Here is a 22,311-nt window from a genome sequence, read left to right on the forward strand (position 1 = left end):
TTCGACTTGAAGTCTTATCTCTAAGAAAGATTGCGGAGAACACCAATGAGAACCTCATCGCTAAACAGCTACACCTGGAAGCTATGACTGACATGCTAGGCCGGTCTCACAGCCTTGCTCAGCAGCTTCGCAATAGTTCCCCCGCAAGGCTAACCTTTCTTGAACTATCTTGGAAGTGGTCTCGGTTCAGTATTATTTTGTTACGCTGCAATGGTGCCCAGTTTTTGTAATCTGCTTCTTCGTTGCGCTTTATGATCACTGGTGGCGAACTTCGATGCCCAGTGGATGTAATATACCTTAAATCCTTTATTGTATAGTGTAGGTTTATTCTTAGCTACTATGCCGTAATTTCTTTATTGTATAGAGTAGGTTTGTTCTTAATTCCTACTAGTTACTGCCATCATTCGCTATTTGAAAAAAAATCAGATGTAGTCGACCGGGCCGAAACATTCGATAACGGGCCAGGTTTTTAGCGGGCCACAATTGGGCCGACATGCGTATTTCTTGGGCCCGAATGATTGGGGCCTTCACACATTGCTCCAGGCCCAAACTTACACCGGCCTATATTTTAGTTGGGCCTTTTGTCGACCCAGCGCTTAGTTTGGCCTAGGTAGCATTGGGCCATTAACAGGCTGAATATTGTACTGGCCTGTTACGACTGAGATGAAACCACGGGCCTTTAGCAGGCCAAAATGCATGTTGCGCCTCAATTTTCACTAGTCGTCGACGGGCTTTCAGCATGCCAAAATGTAGACCGGGCCGTTATGGGCCCAGTTAGCTCATGGGTCGTTACCAGGCCGAAACGTATCACAGGCCTTAGTTGGCCCACTGATATCATGGGCCTTTAAGAGGCCGAAAGCTTAGTACATGCATCAATGGGCCGAATTACGTGACAAGCCTTTAACAGGCCCAAAGTCATGTTGGGCTTAACTGTTGCCACCTTTAGCATGGGCCGTTAGTGGGCCCGATGTCCCGTCGGACCATATATGGCCCATGGGCAGCACGGGCCGTTCCCAGGCCGAAAGTCACACCGGGCTGGAATGGGCCCATGTCTACATCAGGCCTCTAACAGGCCGAAAGTCACTGGGCTGTAGTTGGGCCCGAATATTCGGCGAACAATTAACGGGCCAGATCTGGCTTCGGGCCACAAATGGGCCCAATATTGGGCGAACAATTAACGGGCCAGATCTGTCTTCGGGCCGTAAATGGGCCCAAATATTGGGCGAACAATTAACGGGCCAGATCTGGTTTCGGGCTGTAAATGGGCCTTTATTAAGCAGGACGTTATTCGGCTGTCCGACTAGTACCTGATTAAGTTCTACGGGCCTTTGACTGGGCCGGCCTTTTTAACCTATATGGGCCTCTGTTGGGCCCAGCCACGTGTCAACGTACCATAGGCATGTCTCCTCCAATGGACGGGCGACATCTGGCCCACTGACGAGCTGACAGGTGTTCCCTTCGGCCAATCAGAATTTTACACGTGGAAATTTCCCATTGGTCGGGGCTGTTAACGGGTTATCGGATCCAAAATCTGACCCGATAGCTTAACGACGTTCCGTTATGGCGGATGCCACGTGTCGGTCACCCTTGACGAAAGCACTTCTGTGACGCGCAATTTATCGTCATCGAAGTGGACACTTCCGTGATGATAATTTTGGTAATGTCATGGAACACTTCTACGACAGCACAGGTATGACTATCTTGATTATGTCATAAATTTTTCATGGATGTACATGCATGACAAAAAATGCGACCTACTGTGACAAACACGTATCATCACGGAAGTGTATTTTTTTGTAGTGGAGTGCCCTGGAAGTTGGCGACGAAGCGCTCGCGCATCTCGCCCCAGGAGGAGATCGATCCCGTGGGCAAGTTCAGGATCCATGAGCGTGCACCATCTTTCAGGGCCATGGGGAACCAGTTCGCCATGACTTTCTTGTCGCCACTGGCCACCTCGATGCTCAGCTCATAGGGATGCAAGAACTCTGCAGGGTCGGGGGTGCCGTCATAGCACGGGGGCAGGTCTAGTTTGAACTTGCCGGGCCAAACGATGCTACGCAGCTCAGGAGTGAGGCACGACAGCCTGCCGTGGGAACCGGAGCCCTCCATGGAGGCGGAACCTGATCCTGGTAAGCCCGCGCTGCCGCAGGCAGCGCACGGTCTTGGCGCGGCCATGCTGGAAGTGCATGAGCATTTTCTTGCGGCTGAGGGACTTCTTGGCAGCTTCCTTCTTCGTGCACAGGCGCCCAGCGCGGCGGGTCGTGCCGTGGGGCCGCACGTCTTGGTGCTAGGGCGCCGTCTTGATGCGGGGGTGGTGGAGGCGCTCCATGAGCTACATCGCTCGCAGCTGGAGGTGGGCGAGGCAACGAGAGAGACGGTGCGGGGGAGCCCCCAGCGGCGCTGACGAGCTCACTGATGCGGTCCAGCTAGTCCTCATAGAGGTCGTCGACCGAGCGGTAACGCAGGAGCTCACGTGCCATGAGCAGCGCGGCCTGCGCGTCGGTGGCCGCATGACGAGCGTGGGACGACGAGCCGGCCGGAGTCAGCGAAGGGGTGGCGGTGCGTCCATCCCGCCGCACTGAGGGGTGCAGCGAAGAAGCCTGCTGCTCGTCTCCCACCGGGGCGATGGTGGCGTTGCCAGCGGGTGATGGAGAGCAACGGGGAGGCCCGCCGGCAGGCGCCGGCTGAGCGACGCAGGTGGCAAGGGTGGCCCGGCGCTCAGCACGGGCTTGGCGAGCGTCAGCCATGGATGTATGGAGCAGCGGGGCGTGGATCGACGGAAGAAAGGCTTCAGCGCACCCCTACCTGGCGCGTCAAATGTCGGATTCTGGATTCCGGCAAACCCTTAAGGTTCGAACTCTAGGGTGCGCACGAATAACTCTCTCTCCCTAGCTCACTCACACAACGATCTCAAGGCCTAGCTCGCCGAACCGAAGGAATAGGAGACACAAGAGTTTATACTAGTTCGGGCCATCGTTGTGGTGTAATACCCTACTCCGGTGTGGTGTGGTGGATTGCCTTGTAGGCCAAGGATGAACAGGTACACAGTATGAATAGCCTCCGGAGGAGAGGTGCTCTTGCGCTCTATGAGCTGGTGAGATGGCCTTGGTGGAATGGATCCGATCCAATATCAGTTGCCTCGTACAGTGGTGGCTAGTCCTATTTATAGAGGCCCTGTTTCTCTTCCCAAATGTTAGGCGGGAAGGGATCCCACAACGGCCAATTTTGAAGGGAGACAACTAGTACAAGTTATCCTGACAAAAGGTGGTCTTCGCCTGTCAAAGGCTTTGGTGGTGATGCAGTGGTGGGCTCCGTGGTGACCTCCGTCCTGCTGGTCTTTGTCTTGTTGCACCGATATGGAAACCTTTGCCTGATGCCTGGGACTCCTCGCCTATGCCTGCCTCTTTAGCACCAAAGAGGAAACTAGTACTCTGCGCCCGCTGGTGCCCGCCTGGCTTCGGTCGTCATGGCTCACGTCACGGGAACCTTGCGAGGTGGCCCCTGCATTGATATCTCTGCTCCTCGCGAGCCAGCCTAGCCAGGTTGTCCCTGAGGAGGACTTGTGTCGTCCGCCTCGCGAGGCTTGCCCCTCGCGAGGGTCTTGAGTGGTTGCTCATTGGAGATGGGTATGACGCCCGGATAATTAAGCTACAGTGAACCTATGCTAATGATGCCATGTCACCTCTATTACTGTCGCTAATCTCGTGTTAGTTCAATACGATTCAAATTCAAATTTGAAATTTTGTCAAACAACAAAAAATTCCAAACTTTAAAACAAAAATTTTCGGGGTGTGCTAATTAATGCTTAGGAAATTATGGTGAAGAAACCCTGATTTTACAAAATTCATAAATACTTTAAAATGAATTAAAATAGTAAAAGAAATATAAATTAAACAAAAAATACAAAAGGAAATAAAACAAAGCAAAGGAAAAAAAGGACCCCCACGCTGGGCCTCGGCCCAGCTAGCCATCCAGCCGGCCCAACGGCCCACCTCGCTCCCACCTTAAGCCCCCACTCCCCAACGGAACCCTAGCCCACTACCGCATAACCCCTCCCACTCCCCAGATCTCTTTCCCCTCCACCACGTGGATCTCGATCGAGGGCGCTCGCCCCCGACAACCGCGTCGACCCCAACGCCCAATCCCGCGCTGCCCAGTGCTGCTCGCCGGCACCATCAGCCGTCGTCTCCATCTCTCCCCGAGCGGCTTCCTCGCCCCGTCGCCCCTCGCCGCCATTCGCTGGATCGCCCACCATCTCATCGAACCGCCTCCCAGCCGGACTGGTCAGTCCTAGACCTCCTCCTTGCCGGATTGGTGCTTGACGCCGCCGCCGCCCGAAACCCCCGCTGGAGCCGCCCCGCCACCTCACCGTCGTCGATGCCACCTCCCCGTCTCCGTCGCTCGTCCTCACCCCCCCTCCTCGCCGGACGCAGTCGACGCACGCCGCCCCGCTGCTGCACCACCGCCTCGACCTCGCCGTCATCCCCGTCCTCCTCCTCGACAACCGCTGCCATTTTCCCTGCACGGCAAGTGAGGCGCCGGCCTCTCCTCCTCTTCCCCCTCTCGTCCGGTCACCGTGATCACTGCACGCGCACGCACGACCTCGCTCCCCTCGCCCCGCATAGCCGGGCACCTGCGACCAACCCCCCTTGTCGGCCATCGCAGCCACCTGCGCCTGCCTCCAACGCGCCTCCTTCCGCTTGTTCTTGCGGCCGCCATACTCCACCCGCTCCGCCGCTGCCACTGCTTCGGCCGGTGAGCCTCGTCGTGGCTGGCCTGGGCTAGTGCCCATGGGCCAGCGAGCGTGCGCCCCGGCTCGTCATGCCTCCCCTCCCCGTTGGCCACGCCTGAGGCAGCAGGCGGGCGCCCACAGTGCAACATCGGGCTGCGCCCGTGCCCGCTATGGCCTCTGGGTCACTGCCCAGTGGGCCCCCCATGCCCCTATTAAAAAATGAGATATTTAAAAAAATAATAATAATTAGATATATTAATCAATCAGTTATTCAATTAACTTAATTAATCATGTTAATTAATCTAACACTGTTAATTAATCTTAATTATCTGTTTAGATAAACAGTCAATGACAGACGGGCCCCATTGCCCTGTTTGACCGGTCAACGGTCAACGCTGACCGCTGATGTCATGATGACGCAATAAACATTTTCGAATTAAATTAATTTCCGATGATTCTAAAAATGATTTAAATCTTTTAAAATTAATATAAAATAAACCGTAGCTCGGATGAAAATACTTTGTACATGAAAGTTGCTCAGAATGACGAGATGAATCCGAATACACAACCCGTTCGCCCTCCACACATCCCTAGCATAGCAAACACACAACCTTCCCCCTCCGGTTCATCTATCCGAAAACGCGAAACACCGAGGATACTTTCCCGAATGTTTCCCCCTTTCGCCGGCACAACCTACTGCCGTGTTAGGGCACACCTAGCATCGCTAATTGTCATGTCATGCATCGTCATGCTTATGTTTGCATTGCATTTACTGTTTCTTCCCCCTCTTCTCTCTAGTAGACTACGAGACCGACGCTGCTGCTGTCCAGTTCGACTACGGAGTTGACGACCCCTCCTTGCCAGAGCAACTAGGCAAGCCCCCCTTTTGATCATCCCGATATCCCACATTCCATTCTCTCATGCTTGCATTAGATTTTGCTATTGTTATTGTTTGCTCCTATTTTGATGCATAGCCTGCTTTTGTAACCTGCTTATTGTTACCTTACCTGCTTATCCTAAACTGCTTAGTATAGGTTGGTTAGTGATCCATCAGTGACCCCCACCTTGTCCTTGTTGCCCCTGCTTCATTATTGAAGACCCAATCAACGGGATCAAAGACCAGGCCCCGGCACCGCACATCACTTTCCCTTAGTTGCTCGACACTGCTGGGTTACTATCGAGTGCCGAGGGTGAGACCTCTATAGCACTTCTGATCTTTAACCATGTGGTGTAGCTATTCGGTCGTGGTCATCGAGGGTGATTCCGCCTTAACCACTTCCGATACGACTCCGTCGTGCAACCCCTCAAGTGTGAACCTCGGTGGTGATTCCTCTTACGTTCACCTTGATGATTACATCGAGTGGAATTCACCGGGGTGATTCCTCGGGGTTTCCCCTTGATGTTTAGACACACAGTTACTATTATTACTATGACTTTACACTGAACCATTTTACTAAAGACGGGTCGACCCTGAGGGGTACCCATGCGAGCATAATTGCGAGTGATGTGGAGTCGGGTTGACCTGGAAGGTGCCCGAGAGATAATTACGAGGCGTGGCAGGGCATCCTTAGCCCTTGCCGCAAGTCCTCGAGATGTGGTGATATGTCTCCAACGTATCTATAATTCTTGTTTGTTCCATGCTATTATATTACCCCTTTTGGATGTTTATGGGCTTTATTTTACACATTTATATCATTTTTGGGACTAACCTACTAACCGGAGGCCCAACCCGTATTGCTGTTTTTTGCCTATTTCAGTATTTCGAAGAAAAGGAATATCAAATGGAGTCCAAACGTAATGAAACCTTTGGGAGCGTGATTTTTGGAATGAACGTGATCTAGGGGACTTGGAGTGCAAGTCAAGAAGCAGCCGAGGCCTCCACGAGATAGGAGGGCACGCAGCCCCCTATAGGGCGCGCCCCCTGTCTCATGGGCCCCTCGGGTGTCCACCGACGTACTTCTTCCTCCTATATAAGCCTACGTACCCCGAAAACATCCAGGGAGCCACCAAAACACAATTTCCACCGCCGTAACCTTCTGTATCCGCGAGATCTCATCTTGGAGCCTTTGCCGGCACTCTGGCGGAGGGGGAATCGACCACGGAGGGCTTATACATCAACATCCTTGCCCCTCCGATGAGTTGTGAGTAGTTTACCACAGACCTACGGGTCCATAGTTATTAGCTAGATGGCTTCTTCTCTCTTTTTGGATCTCAATACAATGTTCTCCCCCTCTCTTGTGGAGATCTATCCGATGTAAACTCTTTTTGCGGTGTGTTTGTCGAGATCCGATGAATTGTGGGTTTATGATCAAGTTTATCTATGAATAATATTTGAATCTTCTCTGAATTCTTTTATGTATGATTGAGTTATCTTTGTAAGTCTCTTCGAATTATCAGTTTGGTTTGGCCTACTAGATTGATCTTTCTTGACATGGGAGAAGTGCTTAGCTTTGGGTTCAATCTTGCGGTGTCCTTACCTAGTGACAGAAAGGGTTGCAAGGCACGTATTGTATTGTTGCCATCGAGGATAAAAAGATGGGGTTTATATCATATTGCTTGAGTTTATCCCTCTACATCATATCATCTTGCTTAATGCGTTACTCTGTTCTTTATGAACTTAATACTCTAGATGCAGGCAGGAGTCGGTCGATGTGTGGAGTAATAGTAGTAGATGCAGACAGGAGTCGGTCTACTTGTCATGGACGTGATGCCTATATACATGATCATGCCTAGATAATCTCATAATTATTCTCTTTTCTATCAATTGCTCGACAGTAATTGTTCACCCACCGTAATACTTATGCTATCTTGAGAGAAGCCACTAGTGAAACCTATGGCCCCGGGTCTATCTCTTATCATATTTGCTTCCAATCTACTTTTATTTGCATCTTTACTTTTTGCATCTATATTATAAAATACCAAAAAATATATTTATCTTATCATACTATCTCTATCAGATCTCACTTTCGCAAGTGGGCGTGAAGGGATTGACAACCCCTTTATTGCGTTGGTTGCGAGTTCTTTGTTTGTTTGTGTAGGTGCGTGGGACTTTTGAGGAGCCTCCTACTGGATTGATACCTTGGTTCTCAAAAACTGAGGGAAATACTTACGCTACTATTGCTGCATCACCCTTTCCTCTTCAAGGAAAACCAACGCAAGCTCAAGACGTAGCAAAAAGGATTTCTGGCGCCGTTGCCGGGGAGGTCTTCGCTCAAGTCAAGACATACCAAGTACCCATCACAAACCCATCTCCCTCGCATTTCCATTATTTTCCATTTGCCTCTCATTTTCCTCTCCCCCACTTCACCTTTGCCATTTTATTCGCCCTCTCTTTCCCAATCTCCTCCTCTCTTTTTCGCTTGCCCTTTTTCTGTTTGCTTGTGTGTTGGATTACTTGTTGCCATGGCACAAGATAATACCAAATTGTGTGATTTCTCGAATACCAATAATAATGATTTCCTTAGTACTCCGATTGCTCCTCTTAATGATGTTGAGTCTTGTGAAATCAATACTGCTTTGCTGAATCTTGTTATGAAAGATCAATTCACTGGCCTTCCTAGTGAAGATGCCGCTACTCATCTAAACAACTTTGTTGATTTGTGCGATATGCAAAATAAGAAAGATACGGATAACAATATTGTCAAATTGAAGTTATTTCTGTTTTCACTTAGAGATCGTGCTAAAGTTTGGTTTTCGTCTTTGCCTAAAAATAGTATTGATTCTTGGAACAAGTGCAAAGATGCTTTTATCTCTAAGTATTTTCCTCCCGCTAAGATTATTACTCTTAGGAACGATATTATGAATTTTAAACAACTTGATCATGGGCATGTTACCCACTCTTTGGAAAGAATGAAATTGATGCTTCGCAATTGCCCTACTCATGGTTTGAATTTATGGATGATCATACAAATTTTTTTTGCCGGTTTGAACTTTGCTTCTAGATATCTCTTAGATTCGGACACGGGAGGCACGTTTATGGAAATCACGTTAGGAGATGCTACAAAACTTCTTGATAATATTATGGCTAATTATTCTCAATGGCACACCGAAACATCTTCTAGTAAAAAAGTGCATGATATAGAAGAAATCAATGTTTTGAGTGGAAAGATGGATGAACTTATGAAATTATTTGCTACTAAAAATACTCCTCTTGATCCCAATGATATGCCTTTGTCTACTTTGATTGAGAATAATAATGAATCTATGGATGTGAATTTTGTTGGTAGGAATAGTTTTGGAAACAATGCTTATAGAGGAAACTTTAATGTTAGACTGTTCCCTAGTAATTCCTCTAATAATTATGGAAATTCCTACAATAATTCTTATGGTAATTTTAATAAGATGCCCTCTGATTTTGAGAATAGTGTGAAAGAATTTATGATTTCTCAAAAGAATTTTAATGCATTGCTTGAAGAAAAATTGCTCAAAGTTGATGATTTGGCTAGGGACGTTGATAGACTTTCGCTTCATGTTGATTCTCTTAAACTTATATCTTCTCCTCCTAAGCATGATATCAATGAGTCTCTCAAAGCCATGAGAATTTCCATTGATGAGTGCAAGGAAAGAACCGCTAGATTGCGTGCTAAGAAAGATTGCTTTGTAAAGGCGTGTTCTTCTAGTTTCCATGAAAATAATGATGAAGATCTTAAAGTTATTGATGCGTCTCCTATTAGATCTATGTTTTGCAATATGAATCTTGATAATTATGGGACTGATGATGAGTCAACTTTACCTAGAAGGTGTCCCAAGAATTCGTAGTTCTTAGATCTTGATGCTAAATTTGGTAAAAGTGGGATTGGAGAGGTCACAACTTTAAATAGTATTGAACCCACTATCTCGGATTTCAAGGAATTTGATTATGGTAATTGTTCTTTAGAAGGTTGTATTTCCTTGTTGCAATCCGTTGTTAATTCTCCTCATGCTTATAGTCAAAATAAAGCTTTTACCAAACATATCGTTGATGCCTTGATGCAATCTTATGATGAAAAACTCAATTTGGAAGTTTTATACCTAGAAAACTTAATGATGAGTGGGAACCTACTATAAAGATTAGAATTAAATATCATGAGTGTTTTGCCTTGTGTGATTTGGGTGCTAGTGTTTCCACAATTCCGAAAACTTTATGTGATATTCTAGGTTTCCATGATCTTGATGATTGCTCTTTAAATTTGCACCTTGCGGATTCCACCATTAAAAAGCCAATGGGAAGGATCAATGATTTTCTCATTTTTGCAAATAGAAATTTGGTGCCCGTACATTTTATCGTTCTTGATATAGATTAATCTTTCTTGCCCTATTATTCTTGGTAGACCTTTCCTTAGAACGATTGGTGCGATTATTGATATGAAGGAAGGGAATATTAGATTCCAATTTCCATTAAAGAAAGGCATGGAGCACTTTCCAAGAAAGAAAGTCAAATTAACTTATGAATCTATCATGCGGGCTACTTATGAATTTAGTGCCAAAGATGGCACTCGTTAGATCTATCTTCGCTTTTATGCCTAGCTAGGGGCGTTAAACGATAGCGCTAGTTGGGAGGCAACCCAATTTTCTTTGTGTTTTTTGTTTTTGTTCCTGTTTAGTAATAAATCTTGCATCTACCTTCTGTTTAGATGTGTTTTTATCTTTTAATTAGTGTTTGTGCCAAGTAGAACCTATAGGATAACCTATGATGATAGTTGATTTGATTCTGCTGAAAAACAGAAACTTTGCGCGCACTAATTTAGTTTTGTTAAATCACAGAAATGTGATTTTGCGTTGATTATTTTTGCTGCGGATCAACATACAAATTTTCCAGGACTTCTTATTTTGGTAGGAGTTTTAGAGTTACAGAAGTTTGCGTTAGTTACAGATTGCTACAGACTGTTCTGTTTTTGACAGATTCTGTTTTTCGTGTGTTGTTTGCTTATTTCGATGCATCTATGGCTAGTAAAATAGTTTATAAACCATAGAGAAGTTGGAATACAGTAGGTTTATCACCAAAATAAATAAATAATTAGTTCATTACAGTATCTTATGTGGTGGTTTTGTTTTCTTTCACTAACGAAGCTTATAAGATTTCCTGTTGAGTTTTGTGTTGTGAAGTTTTCATGTTTTGGGTAAAGCTTTTATGGACTATGGAATAAGGAGTGGCAAGAGCCTAAGCTTGGGTATGCCCAAGGCGCCCCAAGATATTCAAGGATATCCAAAAGCCTAATCTTGGGGATGCCCCGGGAAGGCATCCCCTCTTTCGTCTTCGTTCATTGGTAACTTTACTTGGAGCTATATTTTTATTCGCCACATGATATGTGTTTTGCTTGGAGCGTCGTGTATTATATTAGTCTTTGCTTATTAGTTTACCACAATCATCCTTGCTTTACACACCTTTTGGGAGAAGCATATTTGATTAGAATTTGCTTGAATACTCTATGTGCTTCAGTTATATCTTTTGAGCTTGATAGTTTTTGCTCTAGTGCTTCACTTATATCTTTTAGAGCACGGCGGTGACTTATTTTTGTAGAAATGCTAGTCTCTCATGCTTCACTTATATCTTTTTGAGAGTCTTTTAGAACAGCATGGTATTTGCTATGGTTATAAAATTGGTCCTAGAATGGTAGGCATCCAAGTTGGGTATAATAAAAACTATCATAGGAAGTGAATTGGATGCTATGATCAATTTGATACTTGATAATTTTTTTGAGATACGGAGGTAGTGATATTAAAGTCATGCTAGTTGGGTGATTATGAATTTAAAGAATGCTTGTGTTGAAGTTAGCCATTCCCGTAGCATGCACGTATGGTTAAAGTTGTGTAACAAATTTGAAACATGAAGTGTACCTGGCTTGTGCATCCTTATGAGTGGCGGTCGGGGACGAGCGATGGTCTTTTCCTACCAATCTATCCCCCTAGGAGCATGCGCGTAGTGCTTGATTTTTGATGACTTCTAAATTTTTGCAATAAGTATATGAGTTCTTTTGACTAATGTTGAGTCCATGGATTATACGCACTTTTACCTTTCCACCATTGCTAGCCTCTTCAGTACCGTGCATTGCCCTTTCTCACCTTGAGAGTTGGTGCAAACTTCGCCGGTGCATCCAAACCCCGTGATACGATACGCTCTATCACACATAAACCTCCTTATATCTTCCTCAAAACAGCCACCATACCTACCCATTATGGCATTTCCATAGCCATTCCAAGATATATTGCCATGCAACTTTCCACCGTTCCGTTTATCATCATCATGACATACTTTACTTTTGTCATATTGTCATTGCATGATCATGTAGTTGACATCGTATTTGTGGCAAAGCCACCATGCATTATTTTTCATACATGTCATTGCACCATCCCGGTACACCGCCGGAGGCATTCATATAGAGTCATATCTTGTTCTAGTTTCGAGTTGTAATTCATATGTTGTGATCAATGAAAGTGTGATGATCATCATTATTAGAGCATTGCCCAAAAAAGAAAAAAAGAAGAAAGGCCAAAAGAAAAAAAGGAAAGGCCCAAAAGAAAAAAAAGAAAAAAAAGAGAAAAAAAAGAAAAAGAAAGAAAAAAAGAAAATAAATAAAAAGGGCAATGTTACTATCTCTTTTTCCACACTTGTGCTTCAAAGTAGCACCTTGTTCTTCATGTAGTGAGTCTCATATATTGTGCTTCAAAGTAGCACCTTGTTCTTCATATAGTGAGTCTCATAAGTTATCTTTTTCATACTAGTGGGAATTTTTTCATTATAGAACTTGGCTTGTATATTCCTACGATGGGCTTCCTCAAATGCCCTAGGTCTTCGTGAGCAAGCAAGTTGGATGCACATCCACTAGTTTTCTTTTGTTGAGCATTCATTTATAGCTCTAGTGCATCCGTTGCATGTCAATCCCTACTCCTCATGTTGACATCAATTGATGGGCATCTCCATAGCCCGTTGATTATCCTCGTCAATGTGAGACTTTCTCCTTTTTTCGTCTTCTCCACACAATCCCCATCATCATATTCTATTCCACCCATAGTGCTATATCCATGGCTCACGCTCATGTATTGCGTGAAGGTTGAAAAAGTTTGAGATTATTTAAGTATGAAACAATTGCTTGGCTTGTCATCGGGGGTATAGAAGTTGGGAACATCTTTGTGTGACGAAAATGAAGCATAGCCTAACTATATGATTTTGTAGGGATGAACTTTCTTTTGCCATGTTATTTTGAGAAGACATGATTACTTTGATTAGTATGTTTGAAGTGTTACTATTTCTTTTATCAATATGAACTTTTATTTTGAATCATATGGATCTGAACATTCATGCCACAATAAAGAAAATTACATTAAGAATTATGCTAGGTAGCATTCCACATCAAAAATTCTCTTTTTATCATTTACCTACTCGAGGACGAGCAGGAATTAAGCTTGGGGATGCTTGATACGTCTCCAACGTATCTATAATTTTTGATTGTTCCATGCTATTATATTACCCCTTTTGGATGTTTATGGGCTTTATTTTACACGTTTATATCATTTTTGGGACTAACCTACTAACCGGAGGTCCAGCCTGTATTGCTGTTTTTTTGCCTATTTCAGTATTTCGAAGAAAAGGTATATCAAACGGAGTCCAAGCGGAATGAAACCTTCAGGAGCATGATTTTTGGAACGAACGTGATCCAGGGGACTTGGAGTGCAAGTCAAGAAGCAGCCGAGGCCTCCACGAGATAGGAGGGCGCGCCCCCCTTATAGGGCGCGCCCCCTATCTCGTGGGACCCTCAGGCATCCACTAACGTACTTCTTCCTCCTATATAAGCCTACGTACACCGAAAACATCTAGGGAGCCAACGAAACACAATTTCCATTGCCGTAACCTTCTGTATCCGCGAGATCTCATCTTGGAGCCTTCGCCGGCACTCTGCCAGAGGGGGAATCGACCACGGAGGGCTTCTACATCAACATCCTTGCCCCTCTGATGAGTTGTGAGTAGTTTACCACAGACCTACGGGTCCATAGTTATTAGCTAGATGGATTCTTCTCTCTTTTTGGATCTCAACACAATGTTCTCCCCCTCTCTTGTGGAGATCTATTCAATGTAAACTCTTTTTGCGGTGTGTTTGTCAAGATCCGATGAATTGTGGGTTTATGATCAAGTTTATCTATGAATAATATTTGAATCTTCTCTGAATTCTTTTGTGTATGATTGAGTTATCTTTGCAAGTCTCTTCGAACTATCAGTTTGGTTTGGCCTACTAGATTGATCTTTCTTGCCATGGGAGAAGTGCTTAGCTTTGGGTTCAATCTTGCGGTGTCCTTACCCAGTGACAGAAAGGGTTGCAAGGCACGTATTGTATTGTTGCCATCGAGGATAAAAAGATGGGGTTTATATCATATTGCTTGAGTTTATCCCTCTACATCATGTCATCTTGCTTAATGCGTTACTCTGTTCTTTATGAGCTTAATACTCTAGATGCAGGCAGGAGTCGGTCGATGTGTGGAGTAATAGTAGTAGATGCAGGCAGGAGTCGGTCTACTTGTCACGGACGTGATGCCTATATACATGATCATGCCTAGATAATCTCATAATTATTCGCTTTTCTATCAATTGCTCGACAGTAATTTGTTCACCCACCGTAATACTTATGCTATCTTGAGAGAAGCCACTAGTGAAACCTATGGCCCCCGGGTCTATCTCTTAACATATTTGCTTCCAATCTACTTTTATTTGCATCTTTACTTTTTGCATCTATATTATAAAATACCAAAAATATATTTATCTTATCATACTATCTCTATCAGATCTCACTTTCGCAAGTGGCCGTGAAGGGATTGACAACCCCTTTATTGCGTTGGTTGCGAGTTCTTTGTTTGTTTGTGTAGGTGCGTAGGACTTTTGAGGAGCCTCCTACTGGATTGATACCTTGGTTCTAAAAAACTGAGAGAAATACTTACGCTACTATTGCTGCATCACCCTTTCCTCTTCAAGGAAAACCAACGCAAGCTCAAGACGTAGCATGGGGCTACGGGGTCACATCTTTCGTGAGTCTCTGCTTGTTACCGCGCATTCCTAATCCACTACGATTTGGATATTTGATCCGAGGGGCCTCTGGCCTGATAGCACTAACCATCACGTGGGCATAGTATGGGTGTTCTGCATCGTATGCATCAGCCGAAGCTTAATAGACGTCAGCGACTGAGCGGCGCGCGCTGGGTTGGACTGGTAAGCACCTGCCTTTTTAAAGGAGGTAGCTAGGTCTGCTCACCGGCCGCGTACGCAACATGCAGGAGTTCCCGGGGCGATGGCCCTTGACCCCTGGGGCATAGGTTTAGTCCGGTGTGCTGACCTCTCTATTAAGCCTAGGTCGGGTTGTGGCGTATTGTTTGGCCGAGGCCGGGCATGACCCAGGAAAGTGTGTCCGACCGGAGTTAATCGAGCGTGGTGGGTAAGTTGGCGCACCCCTGCAGGGAAGAAAACATCTATCAATAGCATGTCCTACGGTAACAGACACTTGGAGTTGTATCCCGATCGATACAACTAGAACTGGATACTTGTGATGAGAATTGGATTGTGATGACAATTGGATAGTATGGCTCTGAGATTGCTTTCTCGCAGGGAGTCGAGAAAGGATCTCTGGCCGAGGTTGATAACACTACTACTACTTTACTTTATGCTACTCTACTCCCTCCTATTTGCTGCAAGATGGTGGTTTCTAGAAGATGCTAGTCTTCGATAGGACTAGGCCTTCTCTCTATTCTGGCATTTCTGCAGCCCAGTCCACATATACAGCCTTCATTTGATAATGTTGCATATGTAGTGTAGATCCTTGCTTGCGAGTACTTTGGATGAGTACTCACGGTTGCTTTGCCCCCTCTTTTCCCCCTTTTCCATTCTTCTCGGACAACGCAACCAAATGACGGAGTCCAGGAGCCAGATGACACCTTTGACGACTGCTACTACCCCGAGGGTGCCTACTACCACGTGACGGATGCCGACGACCAGGAGTATTTAGGAGGCTCCCAGGCAGGAGGCCTTGCCTTTTCGATCGATGTTGCTTTTGTGCTAGCCTTCTTAAGGCATACTTGTTTAACTCATGTCTGTACTCAGATATTCTTGCTTCCGCTGACTCGTTTGTATTCGAGCTGATGTATTCGAGCCCTCGAGGCCCCTAACTTGTAATATAAAGCTTGTATTATTTTAATTTGTGTCTAGAGTTGTGTTGTGATATCTTCCCATGAGTCCTTGATCTTGATCGTACACATTTGCGTGCATGATTAGTGTACGATTGAATCGAGGGCGTCAGAAGTTGGTATCAGAGCCAACTGCCTATAGGAATCCCCCTTCCACACTCCTTGGCCGAAGTCGAGTCTAGTAACTACAAAACTTTTACTAATATGGTTGTGTGGCTTACGGGCCCACGTCGCCATTGGTGGTATTAGGATCTTTTATTCCTCATCTGTGCTTTGGGACTCTGATCTCTCTTCTATTCAGGTTAAATGAATTTTACTAAATCTAACATTAGGATCTCGTGATCACTTTCACCTGGAGAGCATCTTATTACCGATGGTCGACTGCTGCACCAGAAGATTTCGAAGATACTCTACGATGTTCTCCCAAGACACTTGTGCCCACCACCCTTAGAAACACCCTACCACTGATATATCCCTATGGATATCTGTATGCACTTGTCATTCTCTTGATCATTCCTCGTCGCTCTTGTTGTTACAAGATGCCTCAAAATATTCGCTGTTGTCCCGAGAATCCTTTGAGTTTACTGTCTTGCAGTTTTATTTCGCATGAAAACCCTTCGGGTTTTTCTTCACATTTATCAAGGATCCGTTCTTCTCAATTGTTCATGTGTCTCACATAATTCTTCGGAGTACTTTTCGATCTTTCAAAAATCCTCTGCAGTCTGTTACTCTTGAACCTCTTTCCGGCTTGCATTATGGTTAATTCCATATGACTAGTAGTCCTTGTTAACATCCCTTGTCTTAGTCATTTTGGGTCTATTGATCCAATGTGTGCGTACGCATGCAGTCATCAGGTTATCCTTTTTAAAATTATCTTTCCGACTCAGACGTCATTCTGGACATGAGTTGGTTCTCGGTAATTCAAACCTTTATTGATTGTCCAACTAAGTGTTTTCAACTTATCCATCCTTGATCAGAGCGTTTGCTTTTGATCCTTCGTTTTGGAACCCATATTTTCTTTCTGTTTAAGCATCAGAATAATCAGGTGATTCTTGAATCTGATGCCTCTGCATTCTTTATTCCTCTGAGTGAGTACCAATACTCACATCAGCTCCGTTGTGGATCACCCGATCCATTGTTGGATTTTTTTATCCGATAGTGTCCTTCATATTCAATCACCTTGTGAGTTCTTCCCCTGATACATAATGCCTTTGGTAAATTGTATCCTCTGCTTGGCCAACCATGCTCTGCTTTCGAGCTTGTGTATTTACTTTTGAAACTTATGGTATATGTTACTAAGATGCCCGATGGGTTGAACCAATGCCTTCCCCTAATCCGTGAGAACCCGAAAGTTTTCACAAGTCATACTCTTCCGGTGTTCTACCAAATATAATTCCAACACTACAGTTTTATCAAAGCGAGAGGTGAACGAAATGATATGCATTAAAGACGTGGGAGTCGACCTTGGACTTGTGTTCATGCCCATTGTCGGGGGTTGGGTGCGACATATGCCAAAGGATGGCTTATCATGGTGGGGGCGAGTAGAACGTCGCCGGTGCCTGGAAACAAGATAAGGCGTAGACATGCACGCCGGCGAATCTTACCCAGCTTCGGGGCTCTCCGGGGAGATAACACCCCTACTGCTGCTCTGCGGGGTCTCCGCATGGTCACTATAGCAAGGTGACTACAATGGTGCTCCTAGAGCTGTGTCGGGAGGCAGGAGAGAGCAAGGCTAGTTCTCTCCTCCCTGGGCTATGTGTCTATCTCTATCAAAGTCCGAACCCTTTGCATGGGTGCCCCGGGGGTTTATATAGGCCTACCCCCCCGAGGGTACAATGGTAATCTGACTGGGCATGGGTCCCAGCCGTCTGTCTCTCATATCGCCGTCCTTCCCGCCGGCTTCTGGGGCCCGCTGACTGGTGGGTCCCGCGGACAGGCCGGACACTGTGCGGCGCTCCTGATGACGCAGGCTTGGTCATTGGGTCGTGGCAACAGTACCGCCGTCTATCAGACGATCACTATCGCCACTCCCCATCCAATCTGGTTTATGGCTTGTGGGGCCCTGGATGGGAGACGGCCGACTCCGGGGAGGCCGACTCCCACATGGCCGTCTTCGGGCGCTCTGGCCGCCTTCGGTCTACCCACTGACAGGCGGCCCCGCGGTCTTCGGGCCGTACAGGCCGGCGTCGTGGGCACAGTGCATCGCGCACTGTGGCTGAGGTCAGGGCAGGCATGGCAACAGTGCCGCGCCTCGCCGGAGATCTCCCAGCGATACGGCTCACTGTAGCCATGCCAGTCCCTCGCAGGCAGGGAGGGATGGCCACGTCGTGACCGTATCCCGCATCGGGCTTCGTGAAGTGTCATGGGCCGACTCCCATAGTCGGCACTCCTGGAGGTCGCCAGCTTGGAGTCGGCTTGCTTTGAAGTCGTCATGTGGGATTCGGCTCCTCCGGAGATCGCCAGCTGAGACTCGGCTTCTTGGGAGATCGCCAACTGGGACTCGGCCTCTCTGGAGGTCGCCAGCTGGGACTCGGCTGGAGGGGCGTGGCCTGCCCCGATGTCTTGAAATATCCTGGGTCCCGGGTCAGCCTACCCGTGGCCCATTACTCCGACAGTAGTCCCCGAAGCTGGTGAAGCCCTGCGGACGCCGCCTCGTGGGGCTTCAACAGTTTCAAACTTCCGAGCGCCGACTCTAAGACTCGGCCGTTGTCTTCTTTGGGCCGACTTGCCGAAGTCGGACTTGTTCAGCGAGGGGCCACTATTTGTAAGTCACGGCGGGAAATCAGGCGGCGTATTGGATACGCTTCCCTGCTGCCATCGAGGCGGTCCTATCGCGTGGCTCCACATGGGGAGGATAGTCTGCTCACCCACGCGCGCGACGGGACAGGCCGTCAGGCGGGGCCCGCCACTACCGCGCCTCGGCTTCCGAACGGATCCGCTGCGGTCGCGAACGGTTGGCTTCCCCACGTCGTTACTGCGCGCAGTAACTTCGTGGGGTAAATCGTGGGGCGGCGTGGGGCTTTGTGCGCAGTTAATCCCACGCCCGCCCCCTCGGCTCCTCAGCCCGTAGGGCTATAAATAGGCAGAGAGGAGCGGGGCGGTATTGTACGCGCATCCTCTCCCCCATTCTCCTGCCTTCTCTTCTTCCTCCGCCGCGAGCAGGAGCACTTCACACCACGGTGATGAGTTCTTCCTCCGCCGCGGCCCCTGCCACGCGCTCCGGCATGTGGGACGGTTCGGATGTGGAGGCGGAACATATCGAGTTCCTCCACCGGACCCGCCGTCTCCCCAGCGCGGACCTCGTGCACGCCCGTCCCGTGCCAGCGGGAGAGATCCGGCCCGCGCCGGAGGAGGGCGAGCGGGTCGTCTTCCGCTCGCACCTCATGCGCGGGCTGGGGCTGCCGGCGAGCGGTTTCTTCCGCTCGTTCCTGGAGTTCCATAGCCTTCAACCGCACCACCTCACCCCAAATGCGGTGGTGTTGCTCTCCTCCTTCACCACTCTGTGCGAAGGTTTCCTCGGCGTTCTCCCCATCCTCGAGTTGTGGGGAGAATTTTTCTCTTCGAAGCTCGGCACGCAGGCCGCCGGCACGCCGGCTCAGTGCGGCACCTACATCGCGGTGCGGCGCTCGACGGCCGACAACCCTTTTCCTCCCATCTCGCTGATAAAGTCGGTCAAGATGTGGCAGCGCTCCTACTTCTATGTGAGGAACCTCACCACCGACGGCGACTAGGTCAACCTGCCGCCCTTCAACCCCGCTCCTTCAACTGGGAGGCTTCCCAGTTGGTCTCACCGGTCCAAGTCGCTGACTCCCTCCGGAGCCGCCGTCGTAGCGCGACTCCGAGTTCTGCTGCAGTCGGAGGGCCTCGTCGGATCCGACCTTCTGGCCACCTTCGTGGCGCGCCAAGTCCACCCACTCCAAGGCCAGCCTCACCTCATCTATCAGATGAGCGGCCGCCACGACTCGAGCCGGCTGTGCACGAAGGAGATGCCCCGCAGGGAGGTGGCGAACTTGGTGAACCACATCGCGCACTGCGAGTTCACGGAGGACTGGCAGTTCGGCAAGGAGCCGTACTCGCGCGACAACCCCCCTCCAGTGGTAAGTCGCATCTTCATGTAGTTTGGTCTTCTTTGCAGCCGACTCCGGCTTCTAATCTTTGTTGGTTCCTTCTAGGCAGAACCCCCTTATGGAGCCTGCAGCCGGCACCGTGAGAGAGCCCCGCAACTACGTCCCAGACCGCGAGGATAGCAACGTCGACGACCCCGACTTGGGGGCGGCGGCGCTGGAGGCCGACGCCGAAGGCGGTGGAGAAGGGGCAGACGGCGGCTTCAGGCCCTCGGCCACCTTCACCGACTGGCCCGAAGACGACGCCGACGTGGAAGTCGTCCCACGCCACCAGCCGAGGGCCGGCCACTCCGGCCAAGGCGGCGCGAAGAGGCGTCACGCCGGGCCGAGCGCGCCCGGCAGCAAGCCGAAGAAGTTCAAGGGGGCGGCCACCACGACCAAACGGGAGGAGGCGGCCGCGAAGGCCAACCGCTTCCGAAGGGAAGTGAGAAGGCCGCCGTTAGTTTCCGCGTAAGTCTTTACGCTCTTTTATTTTCTTTGTTGGATCTTGTTCGAGTCTTCTTTGATTTTCCCTCCATTCTTCTCCAGAGCCCCCCTCTCCCTTGAGAGAGTCGCCGTCCCCTCTGTCATGGGGTCGGTAGAGACGTCCGCCAACACCCGGTGGGTCGATCCCGCCACCGACCTTCGGGAGGCGACGGAGCGGAACGCGCGGGAGAAGCGCGACGAGGAGGAGGCCGACCGCCTGGAGAAGGCGCAGGCCGAGAAGGCGGCCGCCAACGCCAAGAAGAAGGTGGAGGAGGCCGAAACCGCCACCGCGACGAAGCGGCGTGCTGAGGAGGCCGCGCGTCGCCGATCGGAGATGCTCGTCCCTCCGTTGTCGTCGGCGCCGCCGGCTCCGGAGTTCACGTGGCAGACCGGAGAGGTCGGCACCGAGAACCCCCTCGTGGAGGAGGGCGGCGAGGCTTCAGGCTCGGACACCCTTGCGCCGCCTCCGTCGCCTCCGCCACCGTCTGGGAGGCCGCACGGCAAATAGCTGGTGGGCCCGTTGGATCCGCCGATCACGGACGAGGCCGAGGCGCGGCTTCTTCTTCAAGTCGCCGCGCCGGAGCACCGCCGGCTTGAGAGGATGACCTCGGCGCCGCGAGCTTGGGAGACGGGCGCCGCCAGCTCGGCGAGTCTGGACGTCGAGGCCTCCAGTGCCGCGCCCACCGGGTGGTTGCACGGAGGCGGCACCGGCCCGCTGAACCAAGCGCTCCTGGACGTCCAGGCGAAACTGCGCGCGGAAAGCGACGCCCTCCAAGTCTACACCAGGGCGCATCTGGCCGTGCGGACGTCCGTCCGCGTACGTTTCCTTCTTCTTTTTTGATTCCTATCTTCTTCTGTGGGGGCGCGCCAGCGCACCCACTGGGTGTAGTCCCCGAGTTCCGGGCCGGCTGCTGAGCAGGCGGTTCGGAACTCCCTCTGGCGAATTCCGAATACTAACTTTGCCCTTGTCGGCTTTTTGTAGGAATATCATAACCTCCGCGCCACTGCCTTCAACCGTAATGTTGAGGAGCTGAACAAGCGGACCGCCGACTTGGTGGAAAGCCGGGGTGAGCTCTTTTCTTTCTTCTTCGCGGGGGCGCGCTGGCGCACCCGCGGGCTGTAGTCCCCGAGATTCGGGCCGACTGCTGAGCAGTCGGGCCGGATCTCCCCGGCGATCTAATTTACTGATGACTTTCTTGTCTCTTCCTTCGTTCTTCAGGTGCCAACGCCGCCCTTCAGGAGCAGCTAGGCGAGGCCAACACTGCTCGGCATACCAAGGAAGAGGAGTGCGGCAGGCTCGCCAAAGAGCGCGATCTGCTGGCGACGCAGCTGGCCGAGCAGAAGGAGCTGCTCCAGAAGGCGCAGGACGAGGCCAAGACGCGGGAGGCCGCCCTCATGGCCGAGTTCGAGATCGAGCGTTCCGCCTGGACTGACAGGGAGGCGATGCTGACCTATGGCTACCACGAGCTCGAGGACATCGTTGATGGTAAGTTTCTTTCGTTTCTTTGGGCTTCCGACTACGTGTCAGGCCGACTTCTGATTTTCCGACTATCTTCTTTTTTGTCTTGGCAGACTTCTTTCCTGGTCATTCACAGGCAGTCCCTCTGGCCATCGAGGCTGCTCGGGAGGCACGAAGGGCGAAGGGTGAGGTGATCGCCGCCAATGCCCCCCGAACCATCGACGAGCAGCTCCTGAGCATTGGGGCCCGTCTTCGCCCAGCTCACCGGCTGCTGCGCCGGCTTCTGCGTGCCGGTGCCCAGGCGGTTGCCGCCCTGTGGCTGGACATGCCGGCTCTGCGCACCGCCAGTCAGACCGCCGACTGGCTGGAAGTCGCCGCCGGCCGTCTTG

The sequence above is a fragment of the Triticum aestivum genome, chromosome 6B (assembly GCF_018294505.1).
Source record: "Triticum aestivum cultivar Chinese Spring chromosome 6B, IWGSC CS RefSeq v2.1, whole genome shotgun sequence".
Classification (NCBI taxonomy): domain Eukaryota; kingdom Viridiplantae; phylum Streptophyta; class Magnoliopsida; order Poales; family Poaceae; genus Triticum; species Triticum aestivum.